Consider the following 17,883-nt stretch of genomic DNA (forward strand, 5'->3'; position numbering starts at 1 on the left):
ATACATCCATTTGTCCAAGAATTTCATAAATCCATTGTTTTTAATAGCTGAGTAGTACTCCATTGTGTACCACATTTTCTGTATCCATTCTTCTGTTGAGGGACATCTGGGTTCTTTTCAGCTTCTGGCTATTATAAATAAGGCTTCTATGAAACATAGTGGAGCATGTGTTCTTATTACCAGTTGGAACTTCTCCTGGGTATATATATATGCCCAGGAGAGATATTTGTTGGATCTTCCGGTAGTATTATGTCCAATTTTCTGAGAACCTTCAGACTGACTTCCAGAGTGGTTGTACAAGCTTGCAATCCCACCAGCAGTGGAGGAGTGTTCCTCTTTCTCCACATTCTCGCCAGCACCTGAAATTTTGATCTTAGCCATTCTGACTGGTGTGAGGTGGAATCTCAGGGTTGTTTTGCTTTGCATTTCCCTGATGATTAAGGATGTTGAACATTTTTTCAGGTGCTTCTCAGCCATTCAGCATTCCTCAGTAGAGAATTCTTTGTTTAGCTCTGAACCCCATTTTTAATGGGGTTATTTGAATTTCTGAAGTCCAGCTTCTTGAGCTCTTTATATATATTGGATATTAGTCCCCTATCAGATTTCGGATTGGTAAAAATCCTTTCCCAATCTGTTGGTGGCCTTTTTGTCTTATTGACGGTGTCTTTTGCCCTACAGAAGCTTTGCAATTTTATGAGGTCCCACTTGTTAATTCTTGATCTTACAGCACAAGCCACTGCTGTTCTGTTTAGGGATTTTTCCCCTGTGCCCATATCTTCGAGGCTTTCCCCTACTTTCTCCTCTATTAATTTCTGTGTCTCTGGTCTTATGTGGAGGTCTTTGATCCACTTAGACTTGATCTTTGTACAAGGAGATAAGAATGGATCAATTCACATTCTTCTACATGATAACCGCCAGTTGTGCCAGCACTATTTGTTGAAAATGATGTCTTTTTTTCTACTTGATGATTTTAGCTTCCTTGTCAAAGATTAAGTGACCATAGCTGTGTGGATTCATTTCTGGGTCTTCAATTCTATTCCATTGATCTACCTGTCTGTCATTGTACCAGTACCATGCAGTTTTTATCACAATTGCTCTGTAGTACAGCTTAATGTCAGGCATGGTGATTCCACCAGAGGTTCTTTTATCCTTGAGAACAGTTTATGCTATCCTAGGTTTTTTATTTTTCCAGATGAATTTGCAAATTACCCTTTTTATCTCAGTGAAGAATTGAGTTGGAATTTTGATGGGGAGTGCATTGAATCTGTAGATTGCTTTCGGCAGGATAGCCATTTTTACTATATTAATCCTGCCGATCCATAAGCATGGGAGATCTTTCCATCTTCTGATATCTTCTTCAATTTCTTTCTTCAGAGACTTGAAGTTCTTATCATACAGATCTTTTACTTCCTTAGTTAGAGTCACACCAGGTATTTTATATTATTTGTGACTATTGTGAAGGGTGTTGTTTCCCTAATTTCTTTCTCAGTCTGTTTATCATTTGTGTAGAGAAAGTCCATTGATTTATTTGAGTTAATTTTATATCCAGCTACTGCACTGAAGCTGTTTATCAGATTTAGGAGTTCTCTGGTGGAATTTTTGAGGTCACTTATATATACTATCATATCATCTGCAAATAGTGATATTTTGATGTCTTCCTTTCCAATTTGTATCCCCTTGATGTCCTTTTGTTGTCTAATTGCTCTGGCTAGAAATTCAAATACTATATTGAATAGGTAGGGAGAAAGTGGGCAGCCTTGTCTAGTCAGGGAACTGATTTTATTCTAAAAATGGACGTTAGTAACAATTAAATACCAAAAGTTGGTCATTATGATAGAAGAAAGGAAAGAGCAGTTTGCTCTAATTTCTTCCCTGAGGCGCCTTCCTATTCTTAATACTTTTCTTCTTTGCTTTCCACTAAGGGAGTTTGTTGGGGGTATTTATTTGTGTATGTGTGGTAACACATATGCTCACAAGTATTGTGCAAGTATGTGTGTGTGTGTGTATGAGCATGTGGAGGTCAGAGGTCAACTTTGGATGTTGTTCTTTGGGAGGCAGTCACCTTATTTTTTCAGACAAGGTCTCTCACTGGGACCTGGTGCTCCCTGGTTAGGCTAGGCTTGTGGGCCAGCAAGCTCCAGCGGTCTGCTTGTCCCTATTTCCCTGTGCTGCTATTATAAGCAGGAACCTCCGAATTGGGTTGTGGGGATTAAAATTGGGGCCTCACACTTGTGTGACAACACACATACTATCTCCCAGGCCCCCAACATGACTTTCTAACTTCTTTTGCTAGTAACTAAATACTAACCTCCAAGAAGCCTCAGGTAGGCCAGAGCCAAGTGCTACCTCTGATCGACCTGTCCCATGGAACACTTGCCCTCCCATATGTGGGACTTCTAGTGGCCTGGGTGTTGGGATATCTCTGGGGTTTGGGGTGTTTATTCCCCAAGATGTTTCTCCTCAGATCCTTTGACAAAATGGCAGCAAGAGTCATCTGATGTAAAAGGGGAAAAAGAGAGGAGATGTGTGGATTTCTTCTGCTCTCTGGCCATGTTACTAGGCTTACCTGGGCTTTTCTTGTGGTGTGGGGTGTGGTTCACAAACCTGAGACAGCTGGACCCTGTTGTTTTCTTCATGCCTGCCCCTTTGTCTTAGGCTGACTGCCATAGTCTCAGTAGAACTTGAGGCCCTTGGCAGAGTGTTCATCCCATCAGTAGTGGACTGGCAACCATTGAGACAGGCTTTCAAAGAGTAAAGAGTTGGGGGTGTACTTGAGAGCTTTGACTTCTAGTCAGGCCAGGACAGAGGAGGAGAGATTGTATTCTAATCAGAATACAATCGGACCAGGAGGAATAGCATTCTCCCTAGAGTAGGTTATTCTGTGGGCATCATAGGACCCAAGGCACAGCCACAGCTATTACCCTGAATATCCTTCCTTCACAACAGCACCTATCACGTGCTGACTGCTCACTGTCACAGTCAAGGGAGACAGAGCTTGGGGTAAAGCAGGCAGAGCCCCTTTCCTCCAGGGGCTCATGCCAGAAGAAACAGATACAGTTTGAAGATGCCTTTACACTGAGCCTTCCAGCTGGCTTATTCTGCAGGGCTGATTTTGGGGAAAGCAATTCTCTTGAGAAGGGACAATGGACATCCAGAATAGAGGCGATTTTTCCTCCCTTGATTGTGCATGAGGGTGGTCATACTTCCTCAATATTTGGTGTGTTTACTAGGCAACACCAGCCTGCCTCTAAAGGGCTCAGACTTCATACTTGGTCCCCTTTGCACCTGTGCTCAGCCAGGACAATTGCTCCCTCACTGGCTCTGTCAGTCCACCTCAGCATTCTGGTAACACTCAACACCTGAGACACGAGCCTGTGTGTAGCTATACTCATTGTTGACTGCTTCCCATGGTCTTTTACTGTGGCTTGGGTGATGGGCAGTGCAGAGTCCTTGAGATTCTCCCAGGTAGTTTTACTAGCAAAATGGCACACTCTGCCCGTCTGAATTTGTACTTCTAAGAAGCAAGACATACCTTCCTCCATGACCAAGAGCATCAGATATACCCAGCGAAGGTATCTATGTGAAGGTCTACAGACACACACATCTTAGCATGAACTCACCTGACCACACTCTTCACAGAGACATGCTGGTGACTAGGCACAGCAGCAAACAAATAAAACAAAGGAATAGGATTGGTCTTTTAAAGCCAGGAGAAGCTGTGCAGATGAGGAATCTTGGGGTCATAGAGGAGGCAAACCTGTTATCAATCATCCATCCACTTGGCAGCTGGGCTACTTAGTTTCTTTGTTTCTTTCTTTGCTTCTTTGTTTCTTCCTTTGCTTCTTTCTTTCTTTCTTTCTTTCTTTCTTTCTTTCTTTCTTTCTTTCTTTCTTTCTTTCTTTCTTTCTTTCTTTCCTTCCTTCCTTCCTTCCTTCCTTCCTTCCTTCCTTCCTTCCTTCCTTCTTTCTTTCTTTCTTTCTTTCTTTCTTTCTTTCTTTCTTTCCTTCCTTCTGCTATCCCTCATATGCTTAAGACTCCCTTAATCCTTTAGATGAGAGAGGGGCAGACTCTCTGTTGTCTGTGACACATAGTTAGTTACCTTTCTGGGGGAGGTGGTGGATGAGATGCCATCATCTCATGGTGGGTAGGGAGATCGAGACAAGTTGGATTTAAAATGTATCTTGGTCATTGGCCTCCAACCACCTCAGTGGTCTTTTTTTCTTCCCAGGATGGGTTGTCTCATCCACTAAGTCTCTCTGGCTCCTGTCAAGAGGCTGTGGGAAGGAAATAGTGAGGGAGGAGAGACACGAATGAGTTGCTGCTCTGGCTGGGGGCAGAGACCTGGAAGTCCTCCAAAAGACAAGGAATACATTATGTAGACTCATGGTGTGCTGAGCACTAGTGTGGAGACACAGTCTGTAGGCAAACAGTTTGGGTGGGCAGGACGATACTGTTGCACTATGGTACGCTGTTGACACAACTTCATTGGCTTGCAACTGGTGTGGAGGTGGCTGCTGAGCCTGGTGTGTGTGTCACAGCTGTGGAGGAAATCTCAAAGCAGTCATCTCATCCCAATTGCCTGGCAGGCTCTGCCTTAGTATTCTATTCATGAACTTTGAGGACCTGGAAACTGGGTTCTCCTTGCTTTTGCCACTCCTTCAATCCTAGTAACCTCGGAGAGATGCTTCAGATCCGAACCTTCCAACACGTTTCTGCTCATTTGCTCTTTTAAGAGATAACGGAGACCTGTGGAGTACTGTTTTCTGCCACACTGTAAACTCATTTTACATTTCTTTCATTTGGTTAGGAACTGCTAATGCCATTTTTAGACTCATTATTCACATAATCCTTTATTCCTCCTCTTCTCTTCTTCTGTTATATTTACAATTTCTTTCATAGCTATCATATCTTTGTTAGGTATAGGGTAAATTATAACTAAGTGGTTTTTTTTAATGTGTAATTGTTAATTGTTATTTTGTGGGGTGTGATTATGACAGGAAAGAAAGACTCAAACTTTTTTTTTTAAACAACTTGTCTGTTTTCTTTTTGAAGACACTCAGGCCTTGGAATCCCCATGCTTTATGAGTGAAAAGAGTGAGTCCCAGTGTCCTGGAGGAAGTTGAAAGTAAAATTGGACCCAGGACTACTGTCTTCCATCCCGAGCACAGTGGCCACAATGGGAGGTGACTTTTTTTCTGTGGTTCCCACCCTCTTATAGCTTTCTGGGCTATGAGGTAAGACTAAAAGGATGTATAGAAAACAGTAGTCATATGCAAGGCTGTTTGAGATAATTAAAAAATGTAGTATTTAGATAGCGAGTGTTTTGGCTAGTTTCAGAATTGGCCTTGAGGACTTCAGATGAGTCTTGCTCTACCGGGTGACTCCATATGTCATTTTTTGGGCACACACAAGAGAAAGACATGACTTAGTGTCTGAACATAGGAGAAGAACTTGGTGGTAGCTAGGTTAGCTTGTATTAAATAAAGCCAGAACTGCAGAGTTAACTCACCCAAGACCCTGAGGATGGGTCTGTGTTTACTTGCTGAATGCTTACCGACCTTCCCTTTCTGTGTCACAGATCTGTGACCCGAGTGGCCCCTGGGTGCGTGACTGTGCTTTTAACATTGTCCAGGAAGGCTGGTTTCACAAAACACTCAGGACTGTGCTAGGAATCACCACCCTTTGCGTGGCATGACACCCAGGTGAGCTGGAGGCACCATCGGGAATTCTGATCATGAAGACAATGATGACACTAATGTCGGAAACTGGGAATGATTGACTGACAGTGCCTGGAGAAGGGGAACCACGTTCTGCTTTCAGAGGGTACAAACCCTAAAGCCGAGGGATATATTAGGCTTGTGACTCATCAGCACAGCGGAATTAATGTCTTTGAAGAGGAACTTGGTTGAGGGCCTTTTAAGTTAGTCAGCTCTCTTGATGTGCAATTGGTGTGTAGTTGATTGACATGCAGCTCCAGGGTGTGAAACAGACATGCCACTGGACTCAAAGGGGAAGAAACACGTGAACAGACCAGGCTACATCTGGGCTATTTGGATACTGGTCGCCTTCAAGGAAAACAGTAAAATGGCAGGTGGCCTATGGGCAAGACTCCAGTGCTCTCTGCATGGTCCCTGCCTCAGCATGCTCTGCTTGTGCTCCCAGCAGACAACAAGAGACAAATTCCTCTTAAAGGAAACAGTTGAGAGTGCCCCATATTCACCTGAGCACCACCTTATTAAGCAAGAGTTGGGCAACCTTGAGTGAGTTCATAGACTCATGAAAAATGACGAATGGATTGGGAAATAACAGGCATGAGGAACGGGGGAGGTAGTTGTGACAGAACCCACTGTGTTTCTTTGTTGTTGCTATGGCAACCAACCAGGTACTACCTTAAGAAATAATTCATTGAAGTATCAAAGGGTTTCTATGTTCTGTCACTACCTGGGGAAAGACTATCTAGAGATGTGGTAGAGATTTTTGGAGTGGCCAAGGAACTAATTTTGGCCAGTTTGTTTGTTGCTTATTTGTTTCACTTCTTGTTTCTACAAGATAAACACCGACTCTCTCTGTCCTGATGATGCTAGGGAAGCATCATGGTATTTTTCTAAATGTCCTCTTGAAGATGCAAGTGACCACTTGGCTTTCCTGAAGTTGAGCCTACCATGTTCACACATCACACACTTTTCACCCCCTTGTCTCTTGGTTTGTGTGGTATAGTAGTAATGGCATGTATGTGTTTATGCCCATAATTCTGGAACTTACAGGGAAGGTTTTAAAAAAAAAAATAACAGAAGCCAGTTAAGTTCAACACACATTCAGGAATGTGCTGACCTTATTTTAAGTTGTTCTTCAATATCCAGAGCCCTGTTGAGCCACAGGCAGCCTTAAACTGTGTTTATGAGCAACTGCTGGACTGCTAAGTTCCTAAAGATACAGAAAAGGGAGTAATGAGGTTTCAAAGTTAGTTTCAAAGACAAAGTAACAGGGCAACAAGAGTCGATGACAGACATGTTTTACTCCTTATCACCAAAGAACAAAGAAGGGTCAGAGCAGGGGAGTGTGGTTTCAGGGGCACAAAAGAACTCTTGGAAGACAACAGAAAAATAAATCTTGGCTAGAAGCCAGCGCTGAGGGAAGAGAGAGTGGTAATTTATCACCCTCCCACTGCTGGCTGGAGTCACCAAGCTGTAGAGTAAGCATTGCTTGGCCTTCACCCATGATGTGTAGGTGTATCTGTCACCAGCTGATGTCATCACCCAGCATGGCCTTGTCAGGTGATGAGCCTGCTCCCTAACTCCTGTCTTAGTCTCCTAGGCCAGCTGTATCTCCAGCAGGGGGCAAGCAAGGCATGGAAGGCTGGAGGAGAAAGACACTGGCCAGGTCCCTTATCCATGGTCTGAGAGGGAGGTGACAGAGAACCCAGTGCATAGTAAGACCAAAATTCCCCAATAGAGGGAAACTCCAGCATAGGTTAAGTTCCTCAGTACTCAGCCCTGGGACCCAGCCCTGCCTATTAACATGGCAAGGTGCTTTTCTGAGGCTTGGTTTCCCCACCTCTCATCTTTAAGATGGGATTGAATATAAGATCAAGGTACACCATACGTCAACAAGGACTTGAGGTCCTACTGTGTACACAAAGCTCTGGTGATGACAACGGCAAGGTCAAAGGGATTGACAGAACCAATAAGAAGCAGAAGAGATGGCAGCAGATCACAGAAGTGAGCGGTGTTTCCTGAGAAGGGGAGTAGTATCCTTCCTGTGTAGCTGCAAAGTACACAGAGGAGCAGCCATCGCCTCAGCTCCCACCACTGAGAGTTATCAGTCATTCATATTTTTACCTGTTTGCTTTTGTCCCGCTTTTCCTTTCTAAGGCCTTTTAACAGCCTACAAGCAGAGTAAACACAATGTATGTTAACACAGTCCACAGCTTAGTTCTTACGAACATGAGCCACCAGCTGGAGATGCTCTCTCCTTCCTGCAAGGTCAGGAGAGATGGAAAGGTCTCTCTCTCCCTCCCTCCCTCCCTCCCTCCCTTCCTCTCTCTCTCTCTCTCTCTCTCTCTCTCTCTCTCTGTGTGTGTGTGTGTGTGTGTGTGTGCGTGCATGCGTTCTTGTTACCAGTTAGGGGAAGGTTTTCAGGCATGATGCTTGGCCTTGGTTGCCAGCTTGACTGGATTGGTAAAACACACCTATCCTGTGCTTGTGAGTGTGTTTCTAGAGAAGAGTGTCATGGGAGAGTGACTGGGGGAGAAACACTCCTGCTGAATTGGGGCAGCACCAACAGCCTGGTGACCCAAGTGGAAGGATGTTGCAGAAAGACTTGCTTGCAAGCCTCTTTACTTTCTGAATGAATATCTCGTGGCCATCAGTTACTGGTGTGTTCAGCCTTTCAGTGAGACCCAATACCCAATAGCTCTCTAGGCAGTCAGTGCCAGATTGGAAGTGCTAAAGGTTTAGCCTCTTGTATTGGGAAGCTACCATGTTTTCCTGCCCCCGTGGTGTACAGAAAGTTGGTACTGTTCCATAGGGAGAGACTCTGGGCTGAATAGAAAGGGGAAATTGAGATGGGCAAGAATACCAACTACTTTGATTCCAACTATGAACGCAAAGTGAACAGCTGCTCTCTCCTCATGCCTCCATTTCTGAAGTGATGGATGCCGTTTGTCTCTGCCATGATGGAATTACAAGTCAGAACAAACCTTTCCTTGAAAATTCTTTCTCGATATCTATTTGTTGAAATCATCAAGACAACTAAGACATGTCCTGCAAATTTAATGTTCTTCATCTGAACCAAGTGTCTTTGGGCTATGTGAGATCCATACAGAAGTCAGTGCTACGTGGCCGCAGACTTGTACACTGAGGATGAGTGCTTTCTAACTGCACCCATTGGTTCGATAGAAATATCTCAAAGCTGCTCCCTCAAGACAAAGGACTTGGCAACTATAGAGCCAAGATGCGCTGGCCATCTTCCTAACAACTTCTGTTCTAGAGGACCAGTGCTGGATTCCGAGGTCCCTGAGGTAGGGAGTCAGAGTGGAGTGTTCTGCAAGGAGCCTCAGATACTTCGGGGACCAATTCACTAAAAGACGGGGCTGAAAAGAAAAAGTAAACTGTGCTGGTCCAGTTTTTAGTGCATGGTTTTCCTTTCTATCCTCATGCTGCATTGAAAAGAAAAACGTTGAGTACAGAGGCTGAGTTCACGGTGACCATGTCCCTAGAGAGTTTCTACTGCATCAAATGAAGATGTCTTGTAAGTTTAGGAAGAGACCATGGGGGCAAAGGACAGGCTTGGGTGCCCAAAGACATGGACAGTACGTGTGATGAGGAAGTTTCTGAGCCAGTAGGTGTAAAATTGAACATTTTAATCCTGCTCACTGGGGCAGAACACGTGAGTCAGAGACCTGAGCACAGAGCAGAGACAGCTTCTGTCTGTTGTGGGGCAGGGGTACAGTGCCACGGCACTCAGGGTCATTAAAGGAAAGGGCAAGAGAGCTGCCTGTCAGATGGGAACTGCTCAATGTAACCTCCGTAGACAGGACAGCTAGGATTCTCAGGGAGGACTTTGCATGGCAGAGACAGGTTTTCATTCTTTGAGGGTATATGATGGACCATTCTCAGATAGACAGCAGACTCATAGTTGGGAGCCACGTTGCCTGACAAGAGCTGGTGATGGAGAGAAGGATAAACAGAGAAATAGTGAAGGCACATGATCTCCCCAACCCCAAGCAGAGAGTAGAGGTTGGTGTCCAGCAAGGAGAAGTACCTGAGCACAGAGCTCTGAGCATAGGGCTCTGCAGCCATGGTGTCTGGGATCAGGGACAAGCTCTTGGTGACGGAATTCATTGACTGTAGCTCTTCCTGCTGGAAGAGGTAGTGGTGTATTTGATGGTAGAAGGACTGCCACCAGAAGTTCTGAGGCCACCTCTGATGACTCTGCCACTGCCAGCACTGAAGCCACCTTCAAGGCCATGGCTACTGCCATAGGAGTAGCTGCTGCCTCCACCCAGGCTTAAGCTGCTGCTGACACCACCTGCACTGCCATAGCCGCTGGACACAGTGGACTGCACCACAGCTGTGAAGGAGGAAAAAGAAGACACCAGAGACATGGTGAGCACACTGTAATCAGCTGAGCCAGTCACAAGGGCAGAAGAAAGGGAGGCTGGCAAGCAGATTGCTTTCAGATGTTGACTGGTCCAACACCTTCACCATGTAACCTAAGAGAGGAAAGCAGCAGGTGAGAACTAGGCAGCCATGTCTTCAGTCTCCAGGGGAACCCTCAATCTGGTGAAGGTTCACAGAGAATCTTTGTCAAGGAGTTGCTTGAAGGGACCATTGTGTCCACAGCCAGTGCTCCCTCACCTTTCCTAAGTACCCGACACTGTGGGGGATGTGAAGGTCAACCTTGTGAAGGAAAAAGTGAGAGGGAGAGCGGGGCGCCACAGGCGGTGGTGATTCCTCGAAGAACCTTGAGCTGCCGTACACACACACACAGAGACACACGCACACACACGGCATTAGATCTAAGATGGCTCTTGGAATACTGGTAAGACTTCAAAAAAGAACCGAGGCCAGGGAGGTAGCTGCTTTCTCCAGTCTTCACAGAAATCCTCACAGGTGGTGATGTTGCCCCCACCCCCTTCTGAGTTACCCCATCAGGCAGGGCTTCCATTGGAGCATGGTGACAGTGTGGCGAGATACGATTGGCCGAGGATTTTGGAGTTTGCGATTGGCTTGAACACTAAACATATGCACTGCTCAATAAAATCAGATCTGCATCCTGACGCTGGTCTCCCAAGTCTGATGGCCTCGGGTTTGTCACGTGACCGTGTCGCCTCTCATTCCCCCATCCTCTGTCCTGTTCCCACAAGGCACCATGGAGGTGTCCTCAGGGGTTGGAGGATGTAGTTATCCACCCGTGCACCTCACCTTTCAGCAGCTTCCTGTAGGTGGCGCTTTCCACATCACGGGCCAGCTTGACATTCATGAGCTCCTGATACTGTTTCAGCAGCCTGGTCATGTCCTGTTTGCCCTTCCGTAGGGCATCCTCCAGCCCATCCAGCTTGTTCTTCCCCAGAAGTCGTGTGAAGCTGGGCATAGTAGAATTGAGATTATACATTTGTACCCAGCTTCACATGAATTCTGGGGATTCAAATTTAAGTCCTTACACTTAGGTGACAAATTCCTTGCCGACTGTACTGTCTTTCTAGCCCCTAAGGACCACTTTTTTATGATTTCCAGTGGATTCTGTACTTTCTTATGCAGTAGCACACCCATAGTGAGAGAGTGATGGGCATTCACAGAAGACTGCCGAGTCGTGCCTTCCTCCCCTCTCAGAGATGGGACTTTGTATTTCTTTGTTCTCTGTTCTTACTTTGGTATAATTTTTCCAGGATCTCCATCGGTTAGTGACACACTTTCTCATGCATTCCGGCTCAATCTCTTCTGTTCCAGTCAGTTGCCTTGGGTCCTTGGATCTCCTGCTACAGTGCTCAGCCTGTGAGCCACAGCTGTAATCGACTCTAGAATTGGTTCTGATTGGATGATGGAACCATTGATTAGATTGGCTGTATCTTGTTAATCAGCTTGTTTCCTAGGTGTGGGAATTACATGGCCTCTCACTGGTGTTCCTCTTCCCTCAGCAGTTATTCCTGAGTCAGTTGTTGGCTCATGCTCAGGCCAGGCTATTATATCCTTCTTCAACATCCCCTTCTTCCCCCCTCCCAGCACAGCTGCTTCTTAATCTCAGCTGCTGGGTCATGTAAGCTCAGAAATATCTTTCCTGATGGTGTACAGGTCATCCCTTGGCAGAGTTTAATTGTCAACTTCCTGTGTCCGTTTGTCTTATTTGAACAGAATTCTGTCTATAGATGAAATTGGGGCATTTCTTGCCCAGTGGCTAGTTTGTCACACTGTAGTCCCTCTGCCTGGAGGTATTGATGTTCAAAATCATCTTTGAAGTGGAATGGGCATACTGTCAAGAGCAGGCATGTCTCATAGACAAAAGATCTTTTAATAATGAAATAGCATTAAATACCATATTCTGTGGGTCCCTGATACTTTGAAGACACACACACACACACACACACACACACACACACACACACGGCATAACTGAATTATTAGACATTGATTATATTTAGTTACTTTTACTATTTGAATAAGCTTGAAAACACTTTATTGTACTTAACTAAATTACAACCTAATATGACCATGAGTGTCACTATCTGATTATTAATTTGCATTACTTAATCATCCTAGACAGTTTATAAGAGCAGCTATGAGAGGGACTGTGTCTAAGCCTTGTATTTTTTTTTTTTTTTTTTTTGATGTAAAAGCATGAGGTGGTTTAATGACAGAGCTCCGGGCCGATACATATCTCCCGCAGGAGACAGAGGTGTTGACCACATGGTGGAGCCATAATGGCGGAGCTCCGGTTCGAAACGTATCTCACACAGGAGACAGTGGTTTCGACCCTGAGGCTTGGAAGCTAGGCACTTTTATAGAAAAGGGGTGGGGCTGGGGGAGGAATTGGCGCGGTTTCACATGATTGGTCCATTTAAACATCAACAGACTGTCAGAAGGGCGGGAGATAGGGAGGCACTAGGTCAGTCAGGACATGTAACGACGGGCCTGCCCGGGCATGTCCTGGCCTGTTCTGCTAATGTTCTCAGCCCCAGGTTTTAAAACTCACAAACAACTCTTTGGGCTATTTGACATAAATTACATGAATCACATGTCTCAAGTTTTATTTCCTTTCATTCCCCTCTTCTTCTACTAAGTAATTCTAATCTTAGAATTTTAGAAATCTGTATCTCTATGTGGAGAACAGAAGTCAACAGAATAAGAAGGGATGGTAAACAGAACTAGGCAGGAACCCTTCTAGTGAGGCTTGAGGGTCTGGGCATGATGTAGGTGTACGTGGATCAGATCTCTGGCTGCAACTGGTGAGATGTCTTTTGTGGTACCCGGCTCGTTTGCTGTAGCCAATTGTGACCAGCCTTCTTTTTGCACCACCTGTAAGCCTTTTAACTTAGCATACAGATTATTATTACAACAACATGTAGGTTTAAACACATTATTTAAGACAGTGATGAACATGGGAGCCCCATAAAGGATTTTAAAAAGAGTAAGGCTGAATCAAAAGGGAGTATTTCTAGTTTTAAATTGGGCATGGGGAAGGAGCACCAAGTCTGCACCAGTCTCTTTTAGAATTTTATTAATCTTTTTTACCTGTCCTGAGCTTTGGAGCCTGTATACACAATGTAACTTTTAACCAATCTCTAATATCTTGGCCAGTCCCTGATTTACCTGGGCAACAAAGGCAGGTCCATTACCTCATAGTACAGGCTTTGAAGCTTTTAACTATTTTTTCTGCCAAGTCAGAGAGTCCTGTAACAGTAGTCAAAAAACCTAACCACACCTTTTAATTTCTTGGCCCCCAGGCCAAGTCAAATACTGTCCATAGCTTGATAGTGCTCAGCGGTGTATCTAAAGCTGGTCCCCCTGATGTCATAATAATCTTTAGGTTTCCTGACTGCCAGGATCATTGCTCCTTGGGCCACCTGTTTGGTGGTTAGATCTGCCATCTGATTTTTTTTTTTTTTTTTTTTTTTTTTAGCCACAGCATCTTAGGTCTTTTTCTGCAGATGTCAACAGCCCTCTTTGTCTGTATATTGTTCTGTACAGTGGCAAAAGCATACCTGCTGTCAGTGTAGACTTTTCTTTTGCCATTGATAGAGCTTGTCTCAAAGTCATAAGTTCAGCTTTCTGCACCGACGTCCCTTCAGGGAGGCTGCTGGCCTAGATTACTTGTTTTCTGTTCACCGTACTGCTGTCCCCGCCTTCTGCTTACCTTTAACCACGAGGCTACTGCCATCAGTGTACCAGCTCTTCTGCCAGAATGTCAGCTCAGTGATGAGTAGGTGAAGTCTCAGGCAGTAGGGTAGTGAGATTGAGGACAGCAGGTGGAGCGAACGTCACTCGTTCAGTCAACAAAAAGCTCTGATAATGTGTCGCAGGAGCGTTGGTCGTTATCCATCAGTCAGGGGGCTTTCAGATAATGCTTTTAAGAGTGTGGGGTGTCACTATAGTTTGCTGTCCCAGAGTGAGCTTATTAGCATCCTTGATAAGCAGAGCTATTGCAGCAGTAGCTTACAGGCAAGAAAACCACCCGCTGGCAACAGGGTCTAACTTCTTGGATAGGTAAGCCACTGGCCTTTTTCAAAGTCCCAAAGTTTGAGTAAGGACTCCTCTGGCGACCCGTGATCTCTCTTCTACATAAAGAATGAAAGGCTTGGTTAGGTCGGGCAAAGACTGGCCATCAGTAGGGCCTTTTTTATTTCTTTAAAGGCTTTCTGGTGATCTGGGATTTACACAAACACTTCCCCTTCCTTGGTTAGGGGCTACAACGGGCAGCTAAGGTCGCCAACCCAGGTATTTAGAGTCTGTAGAAACCAGCGGTGCCCAAGAATTTTTTTACTTGCCTTGGTGTAGTTGGGGTGGGGATCTGAGTTACAGTCTTTTTTCTGGCTTTCTTTAGCCACTACTTCCCGTCTCGAAGGATGTATCTCAAATAAGTAACTTTAATCTGACACAGCTGAGCCTTTTTAGCTGAGGCTCGGTCTTCTGTTGCCCAGATTTTCTGTCTAGATCTTGTCTTTTTCTTTCTCTCCTATCACTGCGGCCAAGATTCTAGTCAAATTTCTCTCTTGTCTATGATCCCTCTTGTCTTCTTCTTTTTTTTTTTTTTTGCCTCTTGCCTCTCACCTCTCTCTCTTTTTTCTCTCTCTCTCCTTGTAATACACCTTCTCTGCCTAAGCCTTGTATTCTTAAGTGAGTTGCATAATAAGCACAATGCCTAAGAGCAACAAAATTAGTTTTAAATTTTGTATCAATATACAAAGATTTATACCAATGAAAACCTTAAACCTGTATCAATATCCAAAATTCTGTACCAATGTAAGAGTATATAACTTCAAATCTGAATCAAAATATAAAGATTTCTACAAATGTAAGATTATGGCTATAAAATGCTTTACTTAAGAGTAAATTTAACAATCCATCCCCATATATATAATTTCTTATAATATTATTCTATACCCCCTTTTTCCTTTCAATGTTCTTCCCTTTACCTAAGAAAGAAGGATAGAAACAAGGAAAGGAAAGATAGAAATCCCTGAGTCTAAGCTCTCTATTTAGTTTTCTTCCTGTCCAAAATTGCAACCATTTCCAAATTATTACTTAAATGACAACATATCGATAATTCATAAAATAACCAAAACCCAGACATCCCCAACTTAAGGGGTTGGGACAATGATTTTCTATGACTGCTTCCTGTTGGATTGGGGTGAAAAATTCCCTTTTTGGGGGTGGGGGGAAGAAAATTAGAAAAAAATGGTTAGTCTTAAGAAAGCTAGCTGTAGCATTAGTTGTCCAGGGTCTGTATGCTGAGAAAGTTCAGGGCTTAGCTAAAGTCCTGACTGGAACTGTCTGAAAGACTGGATGACCCAAGGTCACTGTGGATCAGCAGCCATTCCTGAAGCTGTTCTGGAAGCAAGTCTCTGGAAACAGTGTCAGGTGAGGCAGGATCAAGCAGGGAGCTGGAGCAGCAACAAGTTACCTCAGCATCCCTGAGGGTGAATCTTGTCAGGGCTGCATTATTGGTGTTCCAGTCTGTAATATATGAACCTTAGAAGCAATACTTAGTTCTATAAAGATATGTATATGGAGTGTGCAAGGTGCACAGATCAGTTAAAGATGAAGTTTTGCTCATTGTTTGAGCAGGTGAAAGATGACTATCTTTTTTATGAGTTAGTTTGCTCAAGAACCAAATTGTAATAAATCTTCATGAAAGGATGGCATGATGAATTTTGAGGAGTCTGTAACCAACAAAACCTATTAGCTATATATAGCTGATGTTTTGGCTAGAGACATTTTTATGTCTCAGCCAGTTTCAGGACTGTTCCCATGTAGAGAGATCAGCAAATCATATTACTTTTCCTGTTTGGCATCCTTGAATTTTTTCTTCCCTATCTTCAGTCAAGATCTTCAGGGGGTCTTCCTCTATCATGTCTGATCCATATTATTTTGGAGGGACTCCAAAGCCTTTTCTCCTTTCCTGTTGACACAAACACAGAGTCTCTCTCCCAAAATACCATGTCCTTGGTCTGGCAACCAGAAATTGATTGATTCAAATCAGCAGCCTCATTTTTCTTTAGGCCTGTTTTACTTTGACAAATCTCTCAGAGAGGATTTGTTATACCATTAATACCACCAAACTTATAACCTCCTTCATTTTGATAATTAAAGCAATTTCAAACAATTATTACTTAAAAACATTTAAAGAAAATTAAAGTGAGTTTCATTTATTCCTTCTGTCTATGAAGACTAATATCTCTTCAGACTATAATTACATCCCCTTACTCTTCATATAAATTGACTTAATTTTTTACTATATATTTAACTTTAATTAACTTCCCTTCTATTTACAGTATATACCTATTTTTAGGCCATCAATGTATCAAATGGCAGCTAAGTGATCTCAGAATTCCCATGGAGCTCACGTTCAAAGAACCCAGTTGTTTACAATAGTATTGAATTCTTAAATTTCCATTTTTTTTTCTATTCTTTTCTTGATTAGGCCTGCTCTCTATGTAACCTGACTTATTTCCCAGCAGGGGCTCCTAGCATCCCTGGCTTAAGTTCTCTGCTGCAGATTTGAAATATTTGAGAAAGCCTCAGGTGGATCCCTAGCCTGCTACCCAGAGTGCCTGGGTTGGTATTGGGGGTGCAGCTGTGTCCTCCAGTTATACAGGCCAAATTAGCATGAATTTTGTCCTAGTCCCAAACCTACATGACTTGGGGAAAAACCACTCAACTCTGCTAAGAAACCAAATTTCCTGCCATCCAATCTTAAAGGGATGGCATGTGTTTTCCATTTGGGAATCTCCAACTAATTTTTAAAAGTGAGTTTTTGTCCCATATTGGGCGCCATTTGTAGTAAACAAACAAACAAACAAACAAACAAACAAACAAACAAACTGGTGTAGAGGTTTTTTTCTAGCATGAGACTGCTTATGTTCCTGGATGAAAGACACACACACAGCCTTTATAATCTAATATGCCTTAAGCAGAACAATAGCTAGGCAACTGCCTACCCTCGATGCTTTTAGAATCTATCTCCTGTCCATAACCCAAGTTATTACTTACTATGTTTCATCTGGGCTGCTCTTAGCTCCAGCCAGACAGCACTCTAGACCCTGTTCTCTTGGCCCCTAGCCCATGGTGGCTCTCCCTCTCCTGCACATTCTTCCTCTATCACATGGTGACTCTCTGTTCTCCTCTTCCCTGCTCCTTCAAAGCCCACAAAAACTCAACCCATCTCTTTCTCTTCTCCCTAACTATTGGCTGTTGGCAACTTTATTCACCAATCACAACCAACTGGGGCAGAGTCAATGTCTTACATGCAGACTCTCTCATCTTTGTGGCAAACAGCCATGGGGGTCACAAATTTGAATTAAAATATAAGACTGTTTGTTTTCAAATAAGACAGAAAGGGAGGGGAGCTGAGAAGGGTACTGGGAAGGCTAGAGGGAGGAGAAACTGTAATCAGGAAATCAGGATATAGTACATGAGGGAAAAAAATCTGTTTTCAATAAAAATGTGCTGGAGACACATAGAGAGTGAAGAGAGAGAGAGAGAGAGAGAGAGAGAGAGAGAGAGAGAGAGAGATTTGTCAACAGCAGAAGGGTTCTGTATGTACACTCACTGAATATTAACTCAAAACTCAAATGCATAATGAATCCCAGGTGTTCCTAGCAGTGCTCAATGTTGTATCAGGTAGCTTCAGTGCAGCCTTGGCTCTGGACACACACACAAACACATA

The 17,883-nt window shown here is 43.8% G+C and overlaps 1 pseudogene across 1 annotated transcript; it reads right to left on the reverse strand.

Annotated features, from left to right (window-relative positions):
- Window positions 1-9,838: 9,838 nt before the first annotated feature.
- Window positions 9,839-11,094, reverse strand: Gm5476 (predicted gene 5476; annotated as a pseudogene). The gene is made up of 2 exons (NR_002868.1): window positions 10,926-11,094; window positions 9,839-10,071 (listed from the first exon to the last, which is right to left on the reverse strand). The product of NR_002868.1 is annotated as a predicted gene 5476 (transcript).
- Between the last annotated feature and the right edge of the window lie 6,789 nt (window positions 11,095-17,883).

This window comes from Mus musculus, chromosome 15 (genome assembly GCF_000001635.26).
Source record: "Mus musculus strain C57BL/6J chromosome 15, GRCm38.p6 C57BL/6J".
NCBI lineage: Eukaryota > Metazoa > Chordata > Mammalia > Rodentia > Muridae > Mus > Mus musculus.